This window comes from Apodemus sylvaticus, chromosome 23, assembly GCF_947179515.1.
Source record: "Apodemus sylvaticus chromosome 23, mApoSyl1.1, whole genome shotgun sequence".
Classification (NCBI taxonomy): domain Eukaryota; kingdom Metazoa; phylum Chordata; class Mammalia; order Rodentia; family Muridae; genus Apodemus; species Apodemus sylvaticus.
The window spans coordinates 3,151,875-3,174,145 of NC_067494.1; the positions used below are offsets into that span (position 1 = coordinate 3,151,875).

The following is a 22,271-nucleotide window of genomic DNA, read 5'->3' on the forward strand; positions in this document are numbered from 1 at the left end:
TGTGTTGTTAGAGGGCTGCTTCACTGTTTCCAAGTTGCCATGGTGTGAACTACTGCTCCACCATACTATCCTAGCCATGACTGGCTGACACCTCTGAAAACAGGAGTCAAAAAAAAAAAAATTCCCCTTTTAAGTTCTCTTGGATATTTTTGTTACAGTAACAAGAAAGCTAATTAACACCATGCCATTTATCTGTATGTCTATCATTTGTCTCTCATGCTTATCTATAATCTATTATCTACGTATCATCTATCTCTATCATCTATTATCTACCAGCTGTCTATCATCTATCTATATTTATCTATCTATAATCTATCATCTATTACCTGTATATCTGTCTATCATCTATCTATCCATTTATCTTCTGTCTATCATCTTCTAGGGGTCTATTATCTATCATCTGTCTATCTGTCTATCTATTACCTATCTATCTATCTATCTATCTATCTATCTATCTATCTATCTGTAATCTAACCTCTACCTATCATCTTCTAGGGATTCTGGCTCTCTGGAACACCCTAAAATTATCACCATGCAGGACCCCCCTTACATAAAATGTACATCCTCAGGCAATCTAGATACCACCCGCCTTTCTGTTCATTTTGGAAACCAGTGTTTGAGTTCTAGTTTCAGCTGGGGCCCACTTATTTTCTTTGCCACGTGACCATGGTTCTTTGAAGAACCTGACACATCACCATCAGTGAATAGTGCCTATTATTTTGTTAGTGATGATAATGGTGACAAATACACTACTGCCTTATTTTCACAGTGAAGTGAAATTCTCCGAAATCAAAAGACAAGAGCGCGTTTTCTCTTAACTCAGTAGCACTTAAGCCATGAGCTTCATGTCGGCAAACACTCAACGTTTTCCTCCTTAAATCAATCACCGCACAGCTAAAGGGAAGGCAAGACACTTCATTTGGTCTATTTTGAGTCTTTATTTTTTTAATGCCATTGTAAGAGTTTGGATTTGAGCACAAAGTGGAAAAAACAAAATACAAATCCAAACATTCCCCAAAATAAAACAGCAAAGGAGAAGCAGAATAAAGTTTTAGGACCAAAAATGTGGAGGTGAATGTAAGACCATTCGTATTCTCTTTGTATCTACTATTCACGTAATTTCTTTCTGAGAAGTCCTAAAGCTCCAATTTGCCTCAAATTATAAAAGTTCCCATTCAAATTTTGACTCCTGACATACGAGTTGCAGGATAACATATGTAAGAGGTAGACTGGGGACTACCCTTCTGAATTTAAGAAATTTATCACAATGGTGTGATTTTCTTAGAAAAAAAAATGAAGTAAACTCCTAAGGTGTTGTCAAGCTTGGAAAATGACCCATAATAAATATACACAATAAATCTCTCAAAAAATATTAATATAGGCTATTACATATTCTGTTCTAAAGTAAATACTGGGCATAGTGGTACATTACTTTAATCCCAGCCCTTGGGAGGCAGAAGTAGGTGGATCTCTGTGAGTTTAAGGTCAGCCTGGTCTACATAGTGAGTTCTAGGGCTACTTAGTAAGATGCTGTCTAATAAACAAACAATTTTAAACTAAGAAAAAAACCCAAGCAGATAATTCATCATTCACATTTACCAGAAAGATCTTTTTAAATTTATTAAAGAGAACAAGATAGACACACCTCCGCTTTAAATAAATATGACATCAATATATAAGAAATAGAAATTGACTCAAAACACAAGCATAAATCTTCCCAAAATTATATTCTTCTTTTATCAGTCACACTCAAGAGTAAAAAAAAAAAAAAAAAAAAAAAAAAAAAAAAAAAAAAAAAAAAAAGCTTTCTAAAAATCCCTGCTTGTATACACATCCAAATTATTATCAAAGGCTGGAAATTGTAACAGATGAACAAATGTTTAAACAAATATATTTCAAGTGCTTTATCATTAAGGATCCTTAATACTTGTTTAATTTTCTTTCTTTTTTTTTATTCGATGTATTCTTTATTTACATTTCAAATGATTTCCCATTTTTCTGGGTCCCCACTTTTCGCAAGTCCCACAAGCCCTCTTCCCTCCCCCTGCTCCTCCCTCAACTCCTTCCTATTTCCCTGTTCTGGTATTTCCCTATACTGTTGCATTGAGTCTTTCCAGAACCAGGGGCCACTCCTCTGTTCTTTTTGGACATCATTTAATATGTGGATTATTTCTTGGGTATTCCAAGCTTCTAGGTTATTATCCACTTATCAGTGAGTTCATACCATGACTGATCTTTTGAGACTGGGTTACCTCACTTAGTATGATGTTCTCCAGCTCCATCCATTTGTCTAAGAATTTCATGAATTCATTGTTTCTAATGGCTGAATAGTACTCCATTGTGTAAATATACCACATTTTTTGTATCCATTCCTCCGTTGAGGGACACCGGGGTTGTTTCCAGCTTCTGGCTACTACAAATAGGGCTGCTATGAACATAGCGGAGCATGCGTCCTTATTACAAGCTGGGGAATCCTCTGGGTATATGCAAATAGACATAACATGTTTTGAAATATAGCTATTTAAAACATTAATAAAATAGAACCTTTGTTATCGACAATAAAGTAGCAATAAGAAACAAATTACAGTAAAAAAAATTTAAACTCAAAGTTTGCCTGTACATTTATTTGTTTATTTTATGAATATGCGTATGTATGTAGTTGTCTTCTTCATACTCAGCAGAACAGTGCTTAGAATTGAACAACCATTTCAGATGGTTGTGAGCCACCAGGTCGTTGCTGGGAATTGAACTTCTTGATAGAATTAGAAAAACGGTATTTCCCTGACCGGGAATCGAACCCGGGCCGCGGCGGTGAGAGCGCCGAATCCTAACCACTAGACCACCAGGGAACTTGTCCTGCTTCCTTCTGTTGTTTTATTTGGTTCATTTAAAGTGTCGGATGTATTTCCAATCACTAGAGGGCAGATTTGCTCTGAACTGTGTGCCTGCTCTTGATTGCCTTAAGAATGAGCACCAGAAACTGGAGCCCTTTTTCTGCGGACCTCAAAACCGCCTATAGAAGGGACTTAAATCTGATACCCTTCTGCCTGCAGTGCTGGAGAAATCCTGAATTTCTCTTACTATTGCGTTCCATGAAATTATTTCCATGCCTCGGTAACTTTCGTCCAAATCTTGCCATTAGCTTGTTTTCTTGACAGTCTTAGACACGACTCAAATCTAACCTGTCTCTGTTTGTACCTTTGTATCTTTTTTCCTTTATTTACACGTGAATAGTAAATGTCATTAATACCAACAAAAGTGGCAGAGAGGACACCTCAAAGCCGTTAGTGTGTAAATGCAGGCACTGAAGGGCATATCACACATGTAAACTAATACGTGTACATATATTATTATATGTATCGCATGATCGTGCCTTATTTGGCAAATGCCATTTGGGTTAACGACGCGATTAGCACTGGAGTGACTGTTGTGAGCTATCCTCACCATCTTCAGAAGATTCCCATCTGGGCAGTCGCTTCAGTGTACACTAACTCAGCCAGGAAACTGTGGAATTGCCAAGAGTTCAAGAACCTTCCAGGCAGCCCCCATCTACAAACCCTCAAGAAATATGAACCAAGAGAAATGTAAGCCAAGAGCCCGTTGTGCAGCGAGGTGGGAAGGGGCACAGTAGGCACGACCCCACGAAGAACTGGCTCCCCAGAGCCTCCAGAGCCACTGCGATCATCAGAGTCCGCTGAGCTGGGCTTAACTATTGCCTCTTGTTTTTCTAGCATGTATTTCAAATGATGATTAAATAAATCATTGATATGATCTAAAATGACTTAAATACACAAACAGGAAAGTTAAAGAAAATCGCTAAGATTAATTACTAAAGTATCACCAAAGAAGTCCACACTTTTTTTTTTTTTTTAAAGACAGGATCTCATTTTTTTGAGACAGGGCTGCAAGCCCTGGCTGGCCTCGAATTTACAGAGATCGTCTTCCTCTGCTCCCAAAATCTGGCGTTGAAGTTCTGTGATAACCTTATATCGTAGTTTTAAATTTAATTTATTTTATTATTTTATTGTTTGTTTTTCCAGACATGATTTCTCTGTGGATCCTGGCTGTCTGAGAACTCGCTCTGAAGACCAGGCTCTATCTCAAACTAAAAAAAAAATCCTCCTCCTTCTGCCTCCCAAGTGAGAAGATTAAAGGCTTGTGCACCGCTGCCCCATTGGCCCCTTGTCCTATTTTATATAGAAAATGCACTCCCATTTTGCCAAACAATTTCAGTAGACCAGGGTCATGTGAACCTGTGCAGTGTGTTCAGAGCTTTTCACAAGTGTCTCTGCATCCCTGAAATGCAGCTAGTACTAACTTAGATGTGATTCAAGTGTTGCATTCTTATTGGCTTCTCGAACCTTAGTGTAAAGAAATAAAATCTCAATACTTTTTAAACATTGATCCTTTTTAAAATGATAATATAGTTCTATTGAGTACATAAAATGATGTCTTTATTTTTTACTGTTGTAGCTAATTGAATATTTTAAGCTTGACTAATGTTATCTTATAGTAGTAATAAGCTAGAGCCACTAATGGCTAGTATTTTACTATGTTTGGTTGGATTTTTTTTCCTGAGTCACTTGTGGTTATTGCAATGTCATGGTAAATATTTTAACACTTATCATCTCATAAGAACTAGCAGTAAAATGATCACACTCAGGACATTTGAGTTCAATACAATGCTTTTATTATAAGATCAATAATCAAAAGTTTCATTTGTCCTGAAACATCCTTTATAGTTTTTTTTTAAATATTCAGGATCTAATTCAGTTTCATTTCTTTAAAATGTAAGCTTCGATTTTCTTTTAGCAACACTGATTTTTTTTTTTTTTAATAATGGAGGACAGTTATTTTGGAAAGTCTCTCAACCTAGATATTTCTTTTGGCAGGAAACCTACCATAAATGATACATTCTCTTCCATGCTTTTTATTAGAACAAGTACAGTGCAAGATCTTCCACTCCTTTGTAATGTTGGTTACTCCAGAACAAGAATGTCTCGTCCATGACACACACAGACTATAGTCATCTGAGATGAGAGAATCTCAGTTGAGAAAATGCCTCCGTGAAGTTAGTCTATAGGCAGCCCTGTAGGGCATTTTCTTAATTAGTGCTTGGCATGGGAAGGCTCCACACATTGTGGCTGGCACCCCTCTACACTGGGAGTCCTGGCTCTATAAGAAAACAGGCTGAGCAATCCCTGAGGAGCAAGCCAGCCATCATGATGGGGTAGTGTAAACCAAAACAACAACAACAACAACAACTAGAAAACCTTTCCTCCCCAACTTGCTTTTGGTCATGGTGTTTCATCATAGAAATACAGGTGTGTCACAGCAGGTCACACTATTATGCTTATGTCCTGCTATGAGATGGAAGACACCACCTTACATAGCAAACGAACTTCATGGATGATTAAATATCTTGTGGTGGAGAAAATCCTCCTAAATCACCTTGGGAGGACCCAAATCATCATGTGTCCCTAAAAGTGAAAGAGGGAGGCCAGAGAGTGCTCTGGTAACGTCATAGGAGACTCAAGTAACTATTACTGCCGTCAGTAAGCCAGTGTTCAGGGACCTGGAGCCAAGAAAGTGGGTAAGGATGGAGAGGCAGACTCTTCCCAAGCTTTGGATAGAAGACAGGCTTGCTATCAGATTGGCTTCGAGATCTGCACTGGACTCCTGAACTACAGCCCTTTAACAAATGTGATGTTTTGAGATCCAAGTCTTTTGGGAATTTTAAAAGCAATTATAGATTAAATGGTAAACTTGATGACTTGGTGGCGGTATCTGCCATATTTCTCGACTGTAATGACATTAATTAATATTGGAAAAAGCAAGTACAGCGTGAGGACGTGATTCTTTGCTACTCACAGATGCTTCTGCATTTGTGGAAATGCCATTCAGAATCAGTTTCTTGCTGTAGCGCTAGTAATTTGGGGGCCACTTAGTTTTACTCTTCTTTTGTAAAGAAGAACTTCCCTTCCTCTCATTAATATTTACTCCATTTGAATGCATTGTTTGGGGCTCATTTATTATCTTGTTTTGTGAGTTCATCCAAGGTACTTTAGGACTGATTCTTGTAGTGTCTGGAATATTGCTATACATAGAATACTTTGTCACTTTCTGGCCAAATACAATTCAGTACTAAATATATTTTGTACTTTATAAAGTAACCTAGAGAAGGTTAAAATATCTTCTATTCTTTAAATGTTCTTTTTTGTACTTTTTACCAAGGAGTAGCACATTGTAACTATTTTTCATTTTTATCAATTTATTTTAAAACATATTCATCATGAGTAACATTCTATCACCATTGATAACTGTACAGTATTGTTTCTAATAGCTTGTTCTTTCCAAAGTAGAACAACAAATAATCGAGCCAAGTGATCAGTTTTTTTTTATTAATTTTCTCATAAGGGAGCCAATTTCTGATTTGTAGATTTCATTCAAGCACTGTATTAAGGCACCAAAGTCACCACCGTGAACAAATGAGACTGCCAATTTCAAGGATTTATGCATGTGTGTGTATGTATGTATGTATGTATGTACGTATGTATAAATGTTAAGTATGTGTTGTGTAAGTCTATGTGTGCCACATATATGCTGGTGCCTACAGAAGACGACTTTGGGTTCCCTCAAGCTGGAGTTTCAGGCAGTTGTGAGCCAGTAGAAGGGAATGCTGAGGACCAAACTCAGGTCTTTTGGAAGAGCAGGAAGTGTTCTTCCCACTGAACCATCTCATCAGCTCTTGACTGCCCATGTCATAGCTTAACTTGAGGTGACAGTCAAAGTAACCAGAAAATTACAGATAGCAAAACAAATGTATCAGATACTGTCATACATTTATTTAATAGATTCAAATCTATCTTTTATAATGTATGTATATAGATAAGACTATAAAATGATACAGTGCCCTGGAAAGTAGTTTAGTAGTTTCTTATAAAATTGAGCAAGCACTAACCATATGACCAAGTACATGAACTCTTAAAATCTTAATGTCTCTGCCCCCCCCCCCCATTGCTGGTATTACAGGTATATGGCCTAGCATCTGGTTTCTTTTATGTTTTCTCAAAATCAAGAGAGTATCTTAATGACCCAATAGACTAGTGGTTCTAAACATTCCTAGCACTGCGACCCTTTAATACAGTTCCTCATGTCATGGTAACCCCAACCATAAAATTATGTCATTACTATTTCATAACTAATTTTGCTACTGTTATAAATCATAATGTAAATATCTATGTTTTCCAATGGTCATTGGTGACCCCCAATGTGAACAGGTCATTCGACCCCCAAGGGGTCACAACCCACAGGTTGAAAAACTCTGCAAGTGAGCAATGATCCCGGCTTGTGAAAATGAGCTGCTGCCTTCACCCTTATTATCTCTTTAGATATTAATTAGAAGTTAACTAACTTCTTTAGATGCAGTTGTCATCAGTGTCACTGACAGCTTGTGTCAACCAGCCCAAGTCCAAGGGTTGGAGAACATGTATTTCTCTCTGAGCTAGACACAGAAGGCTAGTTCTAAATACTATCACTCCAAATACTATCACTCTCTGTGTGGTAGCTGTTATGATCTTGAACATTGTGCAACTTCAAAAGAACCACACCAGGCCAACTAGTTGGTGACCCTTGGTGACGTGGTCACAGGTAAAGGTGAGCTCAAAGGATTCTGGGAATATTATGGCCGTTATCTTGGCCACAGGTGTCATGTTGTCATCTATGTGATGTCACAAGTTTCAGAGGTGCTGGTACCAACAGTAGTAACCTCAACTTTTCATCCACTGCACAAATTTCAAACACCTTTGCACAGAAATATATATCACTATCAATATTTCAGTGAGCCTAATTCCTTATTTCTCTCTCCCCCTCTCTTTCTCTCTCTCTTTCTCTCTCTCTCTCTCTGTGTGTCTGTGTGTGTGTGTGTCTGTGTGTGTGTATGCATGTATGTATGTATTCCTCTATTATGATCCACCTTATTTTTTGAGACCCCCTAGCTTTTCTGTGAGCACTGGGGAATTGACTCAGGTTGTGTAGCAAGCACTTTACCAGTTGAGTCATATTCCCAGACTCCTAAGCTCATTACTTAATCAGGGACCTTTATCAGCAAATGTTAAGAGCCGTATTTACCTATATTCTTGAAATTCCAGTTCCACGAGACACGGCCAATATTGCATTTTAAAACAAACACTAGCCATTTTCTTCAGTGCAGAATTCTCTCCAGACAGAGAGGTAAAAATGATACTATTTGCATATTGTCACTGATGCTCTCTAGGCACACCCAAGGCCTCTAGAAAATTACTTTGAAGAACACAGAGATCCAGGTGCCTCCCACTGGCTTAGTTCCCACTTCATGAAGACAAGAAGACCAGAGCAAATGAAGTAATTCACTAATCCCTTCTCTCTTTCCTTCTCAAAGAGCTCCCTACCCCTCTATCTATGTAAAAGACTCACTATATAAGGACTATTTGCCACAGAAGAGCATGTCTAGTGCACTTAAACTGCTGCACCCTAACTGCTCCCCTTTATCAGAGGAAGAAGTCCTTTCCTTCATATTTGCTGCACGCTTCAAGTCCCAACAGTTCACCACTTTCTACTAACCAGGTACAGTGAGAGGTGCTATGGAGACAGTTTTATTTTAATCCATTACTTTACTAATTAGAGATAGGATTTTGCTATGTAGTGCAGGCTGGCCTGAGACTGATAATCCTCCTGTCTCTACCTCCTTAAATGCTGGCATTATAGAAATGGACGAGAGATACACGTTTTGAAAAGAAAACCTTTATTACCCTAACACATGCTATTATAGTAATAGCTGACCTTTATTGATTACACATTCTACACACTACCTATTCTTCATGAATTAATTCCTTCCCTATATATCCATCCTATGAAGATGGTGCTGTGATCATCCACCTTTGAAGATAAAAGCACCAGAGCGTTAGAAATTTATCCAAAGCCAGCACATGTTGAAGCTGTAGTCCAAAGGTAATCTGTGAATTCTTAAGGATTGTCATGTTAATATATATTCTAATAGTATTTGATCTAGCTGCACTCAAATTACCCCCGATTCTTTCTGTATATCGTTTCTACCCATTGAAATTTGGTAAGCATTCCAGACGAATTTCCTGTAATAAGGAAATGTTGTGTCCTGTGTTGTCCAAAAGGCAATCACAAGCTTTATTTTGTGTTTTAGAACTTAATGTATGATTAACAGACTGAAAATCATAACAGCTGTATTTCATGAAGTCTGAATGACCACATTCGATTGATGGGTACTGTACTGAATGCAGAGGATGCTAATTCTGATTTCTGCGCAAAAACTCAGATAAATCGGTCAATACTCAGTAACAAAAAAGAATGACCAAAGAAGCACCCCACCCACAACCATGTGAGTACAACACCCTATTCTGTTCAGACTTTCACTGTAGTGACAAGCTATAATTAGCATGTGATCCAGCATGTAATCCCAGAGGAGCGAGCAAAGACAGTAACATTGTTTGCCATTGCTTTGGAAAAGTTTGGGAACACTCCATCAGCAAGTCACCACTTTAAATACATACTCAGTGCCTAAGAGAAAAGAAATCAAGGCTGGTTTTATTTCTCACCAGAACCTTGGGTTCGTAGGCACAAAAGGTGCTGACAGAGTTAAAGGGTGGCAAACAGTAACTGCAGCTCAGTGAATAGCTCCTGCAGAGCCCGCACTCAAGGTTGACACACTTGGTTAAGCAAACAGCAAAGTTCTTGTCCTGAGTGATTTCAAGTTGTTTTTCATAACAGCACTATGTATGTCTTCCTTCCCGAAATTGGGTCATTCTGAATTGGGGCTTTAGATTCACCAGCCATTATCAGAACAGGACTGAATCATGTGCCTCTCCTTCCACTCACGGCAATAGAGCTCACTGTTCCACCCTGACCTCCTAGGTGCTAGCCACCTCCCCCCAAAAAGCTAACCTATGTTATTATCGAAACTTAGACATGACATGATTTTTCTGCTCTTTTAAAATTTGTATTTTATTTTTTTGATTCAGGGTTTCATATAGCCTAGGTTAGTAGTTGAGGTTGGCCTTGGATTCCTTGTCTTCCTAATTCTGCCTCCCAAGAGCTGGGATTACAGGGCTATGTCACCATTCAGTGTGTGTGTGTGTGTGTGTGTGTGTGTGTGTGTGCATTTTTATCAGATTTATTTTTATCAAGTTTAGATTTCAAAATCATAACAGAATTCATCAAAGAATTTTGAGACCATCACCTTTTCACTGGAGACTTCCAGCTATGTTTTTCTTCTGATACAAATAGAATCATGTCTTTATATTTTAGGAACCCATTTCTTCCTTTGCTGAAGGCTGTATCATTTACCAAAAGGTGTGTAAAGAGCACGGAACATGGAAAGAAGTCTCTCCTACTCAAAGCATAAATATGTAAATCTGATGTCAGAATTTTCAGATGGTCAGTGTAAAAACTAGGAAGTGATTCCATATTTGCATGACCATGTAACATCACTTGCTGCTGAAATCTGAAAGTCATGACTGTTCAGTGCTTTGCTCCACCCTCCAGAGAGACTGGCAGTACCAAGAAGCAGCAGCAACCAGGGGAAGCCTCTATGTACTGTGTGAGTTGATGGCTTAGGACACACCAGTCATTCATTCACACACACTTTTTTCTTCCTGTATTTAAGAGTGATCTTCACGACCAGATCCTCTGAGTCATCTTGCAGTGAGAGCCACTGGACTGTTAATGGAACAACATTCAATACCGGCTGGAAGCCCACAGGAACAGGCCCCTGGGCTCATTCAAAAACCCTTCCCACTGAGCTGCTCTCCAGACTCCTCCAAGAGCCTGCTGGACTGCCCAGTTGCTACATTGCTTTGCCTTAGTTATAACGATTACAATTTGGCAGCTTATAGGATGTTGTACTGAGGACAGAAGAAGACGGTGGGCCTCTTTTCCAAAGGCAATGCCAGAAAAGACAGAGGATGAATTTCTGGTTACCCCTGGTTCTAGAGCTAGAAGGGAAAGGAAAGGGACTTTAAGGCTCCAGCAAGGACTCTAACTTCAGCTGTGCCCATAAGCGCTAACTTCCCTCCAAGATCCAGCCAGTAGCCAGCTAGAAGGGATGAGATTAGGGGCCAGGTAAGCAGAGCAGACCGTTCTCAGTTCACGGACAGCTTGACCATGGCCCCGGGGCCGCGTCACAAAGGGCCGGGCCTGCGGAGGCCGCGCGCGCAGCTCTCCGGGGCACAGCCGCTGGGCCAGGGTTGGGGGGGCCCGAGCCACCTCGAGGCTGTCCAGCCTGCAGCTCCGAGGTCGCACTGGGCAGGCAAGATGTCACAGCGGCAGGCCGAGCCGCTAAGGCGGGCCGCTGAGCTCCCGGGCGCCCGCCGCAGCAGACGAATGCTGCGCGCGCCCCGGGTCGGGCGGAGCTAGAGGCGGGCGCCGGGCGGGCGTCGCGCCACCGCAGCTCCCCGCCTTCCGCCCCGTTCGCGCCCCGTGCCCTGGCCGTGGGTGCCGCTGCAGGCATCTGGGTGAGGCCTCCAGCATCCCGGCGGAGGCTGCTCGGGCCAGATCGACACCCCGGAACCCCTCAGGAGCGCACCCCGCCGCTTCTGCAGCCTCCCTTCGCTCCTCCTCGGTGGGAGATCCACCCCCTCCCCCTCGTCCTCTTCCTCCTCCCATCCCGGAGGATGCGCTCCTCAGCGCCCAGCGGCAGAGGCCACAGCTCCCAGAAATGCGTGCTCCCGAACCACTTCGCCCAGACCCGCGGAGCCCGCGCCCCCGCCCAGTAGGTAGGTGGCCGAGGCGGGGCCAGGCCTTGGAGGCTACCGGCTGCTGATGCTGCGGCCAGGAAGAACCGGAGCCTCCCTCCAGGGCTGCCAGCGCTCCGAGGTGTGCTAATGGCGCTGGGCGCAGCACCCGGGGGACCCGAGACGCTGTGCTTGGAACGTTCGAGGCCGAACCCGGGCGCAGGGGCGCTGGACCCTCCTCGCCAACAATCAGGGGACCCTCCGTTGGGGGCTGAGGGAGCTTGGAAGGATAGGTTGGTGCGGGGCTTCTTTGAGAGGAGAGCGCTGCCTTTTTCACCAGCTCAAGTAGACTGTGTCATTGCATTTTTAAAAAGGAGAATCAGCAAATGCGTTCTTCCTGTCCTTTTTGCTAAAATGTAGATGACCACAGTTGTTGTTTTAGAGGTATTTAGAGGTGGTTGTGGATTTTTGTGTAATTTACAGCTAGCCGAGCGGTATATAAAGTCATTGGTGCAAGTTTAACATTTTGGGTGCCAGTTTAAGGAAAGTCTTTCTAGAAATCAGATTACCTAAGTGATGGATGAGGCTGGCGTGTTCTCTTAGGATCTGGCGGAAGCCCATGGGTTTGAGAGCTGCAAGTTTGATACAGGTGTCGGGAGTTGAGACTCTGAAAGATACGCCTGTTAGCCAGCAGAGGCAGCCTTGTCTCCAGCCTTGCCTTCAACTCCGAGCTGACCCTTGCCTTTCTGAGAATCTGGTTAAGCCTTTTTACCCCCCTGTTCTTGAAGTAAAATTCATACATTAAGGCTCTTAGTGAAAATATTTCCTCTCAGGCTGCCGTTTTGGATTTTACGTTAAGCAAAAAGTTTAGAATTTTTTTAAAAAAAATTGCCGTTATAAGCTCCAATTTTATAAGCACTATTTCGATTAGAGAGTTCGGCAAACTGAATCAATATAAATACAAAGAGGACCATCATTACCAGTTCCTCCTGCCCTGCTACTCCTCTCCCCCAGTTCTCCTTTTCCCATTCTATAATTTTCCCGTCTTGAATGCCTTATAGCTGTTTGTTGGTTATTTTTTGAATGAATGAAATTGTATTTCAAGGTACATATTGTATATAACCCAACCATTTAAAATTATAGTATGTTTGTTGTTATTGCTAGTGCAGTTAGCTGTATTTTTAAAAATGGCTTCTTTCTATAAACAGGGTAGCTTGATTATTTTTCATTGACATTTCTGGTGTCAGCAGTAAGGAAGGCAGTTCTCTGTCTAGGTTTACTTCTTGCCCACTTTCCATTATTATAGCAATCGACACTGTTTCAGTTTTACTTTCGAAAACAATTTAAAGGCAGACTTTAAAGAAAATTCTTAAGTTATTTCAGAAGGAGCAGTGATTTGGTTAATAAGTAATAGGTAACTTGTTTTAAAGTTGAGCTGTGGTTTATTTTTAATATATATATTTCATTAACACTAAAGAGGAAAACAAAACATTTAAAAGTGTCTGTGGCTCGAAAGTAACCTCATATATATCATGTAAATAGAGATTTATTTGTTTGTTTGTTTATTTTAGATGCTAGGGACCAGATCCAAGATTAGTTTGGAGGCTTCTGGTGTATTGGGTTAATACTGTTTGAGCACCATCCTCAGCCTTAGAAACAACATTTTAGCTATTTTCCTCTATAGATTGAGGTTTTTGGATGACCCAGTGCCTTTTCTCCTTAAAAATGTTTAGGAGAAAAGAGAAACACAACAACAACAACAAAACAAACAAAAATTCCACAGAAAAGACCAAACTCTATGCAAAGACTGCTCCATCCATTTCTGTTTGCCTTCCGTTTGCACTGTGAAGGTTTGCGTTTTGACATTTGTTTTACTGTCACATAACGTAGTGAGTCATCATTAACGTCTTGTCACTCTCTCCTTAGCACATTGCCTTCCCCACCCTAATTTCCATGCATCTTCTTCCTCACTACCCAGAATATTACCCACAATCCTATTTTCACACTTTTTTGGTAAATCCCAAGTACTGTTTCTTATCTAATCCAGTTGGATTGTTTCAGATGGGTGAAGAAAAACTTTTAAATAAAAGGTAGGAAGACCGGAGGATATTGTTGGAAGAGGAGGTGCGATTAAACCAATTTGTTATAATATATGAAAACAAAGCAGGTTGCCATGCCCAATAAAGATAGGGGCATTTTTAGAATCTTTCCTATAATCAAGGTATTGAGTAAATTATTTGTGTTGTTTGTTCCGGAAAACCTCTTATTTTCTAAGAGAGCTTGTGGTTCTGATATGCCTTTTACTTCTTTTAAAATGATGTTTTTATATGTGTGTGGCTGTCTTGCCTGCAGATGAGTCTGTGTACCATGTGCATGCAGTGCAGGTAAAGGGCAGAAGAGGGAGGCATATCTCCTGGGGCCAGAGTTATACACTGTGGTGAGCCACTGTGTAGATTTGGGATTAAATCCAGGTTCTCTGCCAGTCCTCTTGACAGCTGAGATATTATCCCTCGGCCGCGCCCTACTTCTGCACACATCTTACTTTTAACTTCTGGACAGTTACTTGTTTATTTAACAGTATGTGAACTTGAGAACTTGAGAACTTTCATGATGTTCTATGACGGTGTGCTCTGAAATTAGTCAACCAAATGAGAGCTTTTTTCTCGTTACAGAAGGAGGCAGCTTCTAATTTTTTTTTTTTTTAAATCTGTGCCCTGAATGGAAGTGTTGCATCTTTAGGATGTGGTGACTCATGTGTTGAGGCTTGCCTCAAGAGCCAGCTGCAACACTGCCTCCACATGCACCACAACAATGCAAGTCTAAGCCTACATTCTGCATCTAGTCTTTCTGTATCTTCCTCCTGGTGTCTGTCATTTTAGAAACTTGTCCATTTTTTGTTAAATGTGTGTTTTCTAACTCTCACCACCAAATAATTCTTTTTAAATTAAACAGAATCCTCTCAATTCACACACATAGAATCAAGATTATTAGTATTATGGGGAAAACACTTGGAAGTAAATTTAATAATCTTCCATTTCGAATATAGGGACTGCATGGTTGAAGAAGAAGATTGTTTTCCTCACTGGGTACATGAAATACATCTGTTTCTTCACACACAACAGACTATGGATTGTCTATAAAGTTGATTTGATTAATTGGTTAAGAAATGGTTTCTAGATGTTCGGTTGAACAAAGGCCTTGCCTGTCTTCCTCTTATTTAGACCAGGAAAAGTCTAGCTAGAACTGTCCAGACTGTGCAGTCTTGGTTTCCTTGTTCAGCATTCTTGACTGCTTGACATCTCTTTCATTGTTTGCATTGGAAATGATTCACATAGTGGACTGTGGAAAAGAAACTACTGTTAGATCCCTGTATAGATGGGACCAAGGGAGGAAGCGTTCTTATCTTACAACAGTTCCTGTTTAAAGCCCATGCAAAGCATTCTGTGGAGCTCTGGGTGCCAAAGCCATCCATCCCCTGAACAATTAATATGTGCAGTATCATTTCCATTATGCAAAGAAAGAACCAGATGTTCCTCTTTCTGTCTTAGTGACTTGCTTGAGGCAGATTTGCAACTTAAATTCTAATAACAATGTAAAAAAATCATATGATTAGTATTATTAGTCTTCTAGCTTTCTCTTTTTCCTGCTTCTGTTTTACCCTGTTTCTCTTTATTCTGATTCTTAACTAATTATATTTCTCATATTTTATTGAGTGACATTATTTTAGATGACTCATTCTTAATAGAACAAGAAGAAAATTAAAAAATATTAAACTGAATAAATGAAAGAATTGCAGATGACCCCCAAACATGTGGTGCTTCTGATGAACACATTTCAAATTGGCTACATTAAATGAGTTTTGCACAAGTATTAAAATTTTGAAATATTAGAGCTGTGTATATAGAGGTACTGGCTGGTTTTGTGTGTCAGTTTGACACAAGCTGGAGTTATCAGAGAAGAAGGAGCATCAGTTGAGGAAATGCCTCGATGAGATCCAACTGTAAGGCATTTTTCTCAATTAGGGATTAATGAGGGAGGGTCAGCCCATAGTTGGTAGTACTGTCCTGGGTTGGTGATCCTGGATTCTGTAAAAAAGTAAGCTGAGCAGGCCAGTAATCAGCACCTCTCCAAGGCCTTTGCATCAACTCTTACCTCTAGGTTCTAGTCTTGTTTGAGCTCCTGTCTTGACTTCCTTCACTAATGAGCAGCAATACGGAAGGGCAAAACAAATAAACTCTTTCCACCTCAACTTACTTTTTTGGTGTTTCATTGCAGCAATAGAAACACTAACGCAGAAGTTGATAGCAGAGCACTGGCATGTTGCTGTGACAGACCTGACCTTACTGGGGGGGGGGGGGGGATTGTAGAAGGACTTTTGAACTTTGGCCTAGAAAAGCCATTGAGTGTTGAGACCTCAGTGGGCTGTTCTCTAGGAGCTTGGACGATAAGAATGTTGAAAACAGTCCAAATGATAGAGGCCTGCCTTGTGAAATTTCAGAGGGGAGATTAAAGACTCCATCAGGGCCATTTGCTATTCTGGTTTAAGATTCTGTGGTTCAGGTGAGCTGGAGCTGAAGCATCGGCTATGATAAACAAGATACCAGAAGTATTAAAATGCAACCTTTACATTACTGGGACAATTGATGCTATTTAGGTGATGCTAAGAAATTAGCAGTGATAAGAAGAGACTAGCATCACTGAGATGAAATCTGGGAAGTGAGAGGAGAAGCTGTGTTCCAGAGGCGGCCAAGGTTGTATCTCCTGGCAGCTGGGTTTGTTAATGTAAGAGAGTCACCCAGGTGATACCAGTTTTGAAGGCGTGAAGGGGTTATGGAGAGCAGTTGAGGCTTGGCAAAGTGAGAGGTCAGGAGAGGCTATTGGTGAAGGTGCGGGGCTGAAGGAGTCATGCAGAGAAGTTGAGGCTTGGCACCAGTAAGAGAGCCTAAGAGAGGCTAATGGTGAAAGTGAAGCCCAGTTGCAGCAGAAGACAACAGTGTTTTGTAGATGTCAGTACCAAAGGATGACCTGCAAGAACAGTAGGCAGCAGTGGAACCAGCTGGAGCCTAGAAGACAAGTTATGTGTGTTGCAGAGGGCAGAGCCTGAGAAGTGACCCAAGCCCTTTAGAGGCACCCAGAAGACTGAGCTGATCCCAGACATTGGTTGGTTGGAGTTTATTTTTGCTTTATTTGATTGCGACTGTGTAATGATTTTTCCCTCCTAGAAATAATAGAGTATTTTACTGGAGGCCACAGTTAAGAGATTTTGAATTTTAAAAGACTTTGGATTTTAAAAGATTGGATATTTTAAAGGGACTGAAAATTTAATGTGTTTGGATTTGTAAAGACCTTTAAAGTTATGTTTTTAATGTGAGATCTTGGGGATGATTAAGAAAGGAAGGGTTGGGCTTAATAGTGATGTGTTTGTGTGTCCAGTTGGCAAGGGGTCAGTTGTACTGGTTGGTTTTGTGTGTCAGCTTGACACAGCTAGAGTCATCATAGCAGAATGAGCCTCAGTTGAGGAAGTGCCTTCATGAAGTGCAGCTGTAGGGCATTGTCTCAATTAGTGATCAATGGGGGAGGGTTCAATCCATTGTGGGTGGTGTCATCCCTAGGCTGTTGATCCTGGGTTCTATAACAAAGCAGGCTGAGCAGGCCATGGTGAGTAAGCCAGGAAGCAGCACTTCTCCATGGATGGCCTCTGCATCAGCTCCTGCCTCCAGGATTCTGACCTGTCTGAGTTCCTGTCCTGACTTCCTTCAACGATGCACAGCAATGTGGAAGTGTAAGCCAAATATACCCTTTCCTCACCAACCTCCTTTTTGGTCATGGTGTTTCACAGCAGCAATAGAAACCCTAACTAAGACAAATGGGAAACAGTATTCTGCAGTTTTATAAAACTAAATTCCACTTTTGTAAAGTCAAAGTCTACTTATTTTTAAACTATTGAACATCTGCAGGTATTTGGAGTTGGTGAGACTGGTTGACTTAGTTCACTTATATCTGGAGTGTCTGGATTCTAGATAGATTTCAAAAGTCATTTTTAGCCAAAGGGTGAATCCAACTAGCTCAACAATTTCTGTACTGGCCAGTCTGACCACTGTGCCCACAGACTGTGTGACTTAGCCGTGTTCTCTTAAATTACAGCATTCATTTCTTCTCAGAGTCTCTTTCTTGTACCACAGTATTCAAATGATTGTATTTCCCGAGTGAATTGGCCAGATTCTCTTTACTGTGTAGTTATGACAGGTAACTTAAAGTGGTTGAATTGTGCCAGGTGAGTAGTTATTTACTATTGTGTGATACTGTGTTTGATGTGTTTGTCTCCCAGGCTCCCAGGCTAACATTATCCCTCCCCGTCTGTCTCCATCATTTCTGGAAACCTGGATTCTGGCTTAAAATCAATTTTCATTCCAGTGTAACTTTGCACGATAGCAGAAAGTTAGAGGAAGGTTTTGAATAGAGGCATCTGTCATTTAATTCCTTCTCATCTGCAATCTTTCTTTCCTATTCATGGGTATGTGTAGCCAGAGATTGTAGCTGAAAACCCTCCAGGGAGATTTTTTTATTCTTGCATATGCAACTGTGAACAGGAAACCTACTCTCTCCTATTTCTTCAACTCAGCCTGTTCCCACTGCTGGTCTGGTACCTCAGGTGTTTAGGATCTAGAGTGTACATTCGGCTTCTATCTGTACCTTAGTTAGCCTTCCTGCTAATGTTCCATCTTCAGACTCTCTACGTGGTCCCTACAATGCATGCATTGTAGTTTGCTTTTTTGGGTTCAGTGACGAGGACTTCATCTTCTCTCCCATACTCCTTGATGCTATTTGACCCACAGCCATTCTTACGCAAGTGCCCTTCATCTGCTGACTGGACCCTTTAAAAACATCTCATGGAAATTCAGTGTTATGTGCAACACACTCACTGTATTTGTTTGCTATTGTCCCCATGTTAAGAATGTTATTTTAGTGATATAAAACTAGTCACTTTTTGTCCATGCATACTTCTGTTTGTGGTCCCCTCTTCTTATAAATACATCAGTGTCTTGGCTAGATGTGGTAGTGCACTTCTCTTCCCCAGCCCTTGGGAGGCAGAGGCAGGTAGATGGATTCCTCTGAGTTAGAGGCCAGCCTTGTCTGTATAGTGAGTTCCAGAACAACCAGAGCTACCTAGTGAGACTGTGCCAAACCAAACCAAACCAAACCAAACCCACCAGTCTCCATTTTTCTTGTCAAGCCACACAGTTCAGGCTTCAACTCCAGAGGCCTTTCTTCATTGAGATTCTGTAAACTCATGGAGCTGTAATGGCCCCAACAGGGCTTGTCCTGATAACTGGGCATTTCTTGTAAGTAATAAAATTGTCTTCTTATTCACAGTAAACAGTGATTTTAATTATTAAGTAAGTCTGGTCAGCAACATAAAACAAAGTTAAAATATTAACTCTTTGTCTTTCCATCCTACTCAACTGACACCTATTATATGTCCTTAGCATGTTTAGTAATCATGGGTAGATTTAATAACTCATCATCAAATATTGTGTCGATATTCTTTAAAATTAACTTTTGTATTCATCATGATCTCTCTTTGGGAGAATGTCTTTCTTGTCTCCAAACATAGGCTTTTCTCTGGAATTGGTATTACAAGGAGCTAATGATTTTATGTTGCTTTAGTATTTTGCATGCATACATGTCTGTATGAGGGTGCCAGATCCCCTGGAACTGGTGTAACAGACAGTTGTGATTGCTAGGAATTGAACCTGCCTCCTCTGGAAGAACAGTCAGTGCTCTTAACCACTGGGCCATTTCTCCAACCCCAGAAGTTTTACTTTAAGTTATTTTATTATTTTATCTTTATGGAGTTTTGTCTGAATCCACCACTTGTGTGCCTGATGCCCAAGGAAGCAAGAAGAGGCTGTTGAATCACCTGGAATAGGAGCTACAGATGGTCGTGAGCTGTTATGTGGGTGCTATGAATTGTTTCTGGGTCCTCTGTAAATGCAGCCAGGGCTGTGCCACAGTGCTCCATACCCAAATACCATCAGGAAAGAGCCAGTCACATCTGTGTGCCCAGGTAAGACCACCATGTCTGTTCCAAGCGGCCCACCGGGAGACCTCAGGATACTGGAACCAAGGAGTAGCCAGGAACAGGATCTTTCTGGTTTCTATCTGGTCTGCTCCTGGAACTGATCCTGTGCCACAGCGCTCCATACCCAAATACCATCAGGAAAGAGCTGGTCTCCCAGGAGTACTGACATACCTGTGAGCACAGGTAAGATCACCACTTCTGCTCAAATTCCTGGCCTAAGAGGGACCCACGAAGAGCCATCAGGACACAGGAACCAAGAACAGCCTGGGCCAGGATCCTTCAGATTTCCCTTTACACCCCTGAGCTGACCCTGTGCCACAACTCTCTACACCCAAATTCCAATTGGAGAGAACTGGTCTTCCAGGAGTACTGACACACACGCTTGCAGTAGGGATAAGCCACAGCAAGATCAGCTAACACCAGAGATAACTAGATGACAAGAGGCAAGGGCAATAGCATAAGCAACAGAAACCATGGCTACTTGGCATCATCAGAACCCAGGTCTCCCACCACAGCAAGCCTTGGATACCTCAACACCAGAAAAGCAAGACTCTGATTTAAAATCATATCGCATGATGATGATTGAACACGTTAAGAAGGACATAAATAACTCCCTTAAAGAAATACAGATAAACAGCTAGAAACCCTTAAAAAGAAACACAAAAATCCCTTGAGAATTACAGGAAAACACAAACAGGTGAAGGAATTGAACAAAACTTTCCAGGATCTGAAAATGGAAATAGAAGCAATAAAGAAGTCACAAAGGGAGAAAACCCTGGAGGTAGAAAACCTAGGAAGGAGATCAGGAATCATAGATGCAAGCATCACCAACAAAATACAAGAAATAGAAGAAAGACTCTCAGGTGCAGAAGATACCATAGAAAACATTGACACAACAGTCAAAGAAAATGCAAAATGCAAAAAGCTCCTAACCCAAAACATCCAGGAAATCTAGGACACAGTGAGAAGACCAAACCTAAGGATAATAGGTATAGAAGAGAGCAAAGATTCCCAACTTAAAGGGCCAGTAAATATTGTTAACAAAATTGTAGAAGAAAACTTCCCTAACCTAAAGAAAGAGATGTGCATAAACATACAAGAGGCCTACAGAACTCCAAATAGACTGGACCAGAAAAGAAATTTCTCCCGTCACGTACTAGTCAAAACACTAAATGTACAAAACAAAGAATATTAAAAGCAGTAAGGGGAAAAGGTCAAGTAACATATAAAGGCAGACCTATCAGAATTACATCAGAGTTCTCACCAGAGACTAGGAAATTTATAATATCCTGGGCAAATGCCACACATACCCTAAGAGAACACCAATGCCAGCCCAGGAACTCAATTACCAAAGATGGAGAAACCAAGATATTCCATGACAAACGAAATTTATACAATATCTTTCCACAAATCCAGCACTACAAGGGATAATACATGGAAAACTTCAACACAAGGAGGGAAACTAGACCTTAGAAGATGCAAGAATGTAATCTTTTAATAAACATAAAAGAAAATAGCCATACAAACATAAAAACATAAAAAAATAATAGCAACAATCACTTTTCCGTAATATCTCTTAACATCAATACATTCAGTATCCCCAGTAAAAAGACATAGACTAGCCAGGCAGTGGTGGTGCATGCCTTTAATCCCAGTACTGGATTTCTGAGTTCAAGGCCAGCCTTGTCTACAGAGCGAGTTCCAGGACAGCCAGGGCTACACAGAGAAACCATGTCTCAAAAAACAACAAAACAAAAAACCCCCAAAACAACAGAAAAGACATAGACTAGAAGACTGGATACATAAACAGGACCCAGCATTTTTCTGCATACAGGGACTATTTTCCAAGCAAATAGTCCCAAGAAAACGAGCTGGAGTAGCCATTCTAATATCCAATAAAATAGACTTTCAGCTAAAAGTCATCAAAAGAGATAAGGGATGACACTTCAAGCTCATCAAAGGAAAGATCTACCAAGAACAACTCTGAACTCTGGACATCTATACCCCAAAAGCAATGGCACCCACATTCATAAAAGAGACTTTGCTAAAGTTCAGAGCACACATTGGACCTCACAATAAAAGTGGGAGAATTCAGTACCTATCTTTTATCAATGGACAGATCATGGAAACACAAATTAAACAGGGACACATTGAAACTAACAGAAGTTATGGACCAAATAGATTCAACAGGTATCTATAGAACATTTCATCCTTAAACAAAAGAATATACATTCTCATCACTTCATGGTACCTTCTTCAAAATTGACCATATAATTGGTCATAAAACAGGCCTCACCAGATACAAGAAAATTGAAATAATCCCATGCATCCTATCAGATCACCATGGACTAAGGTTGGTCTTCAATAGCAACAAAAACAACAGAAAGTCCACATACACATGGAAGCTGAACAATGCCTTACTCAATAACTTGGTCAAGGAAGAAATA

General features: G+C 40.7%; 1 protein-coding gene and 1 non-coding gene across 3 annotated transcripts in view; one reads left to right on the forward strand and one right to left on the reverse strand.

Moving 5' to 3' along the window:
* Positions 1-2,777: 2,777 nt before the first annotated feature.
* On the reverse strand, positions 2,778-2,849 carry Trnae-cuc (transfer RNA glutamic acid (anticodon CUC)). Its single transcript has one exon. It is a non-coding gene; the product is annotated as a tRNA-Glu (tRNA).
* Positions 2,850-11,495: 8,646 nt separating this feature from the next.
* Ncoa7 (nuclear receptor coactivator 7) overlaps positions 11,496-22,271 on the forward strand; it is a 168,697-nt gene continuing 157,921 nt past the window's right edge. For both annotated transcript variants that reach the window (XM_052169264.1, XM_052169265.1), the window contains exon 1: positions 11,496-11,783. The gene's annotated coding sequence lies outside the window, so the exon portion shown is untranslated. The remainder of the gene's footprint in view (positions 11,784-22,271) is intronic.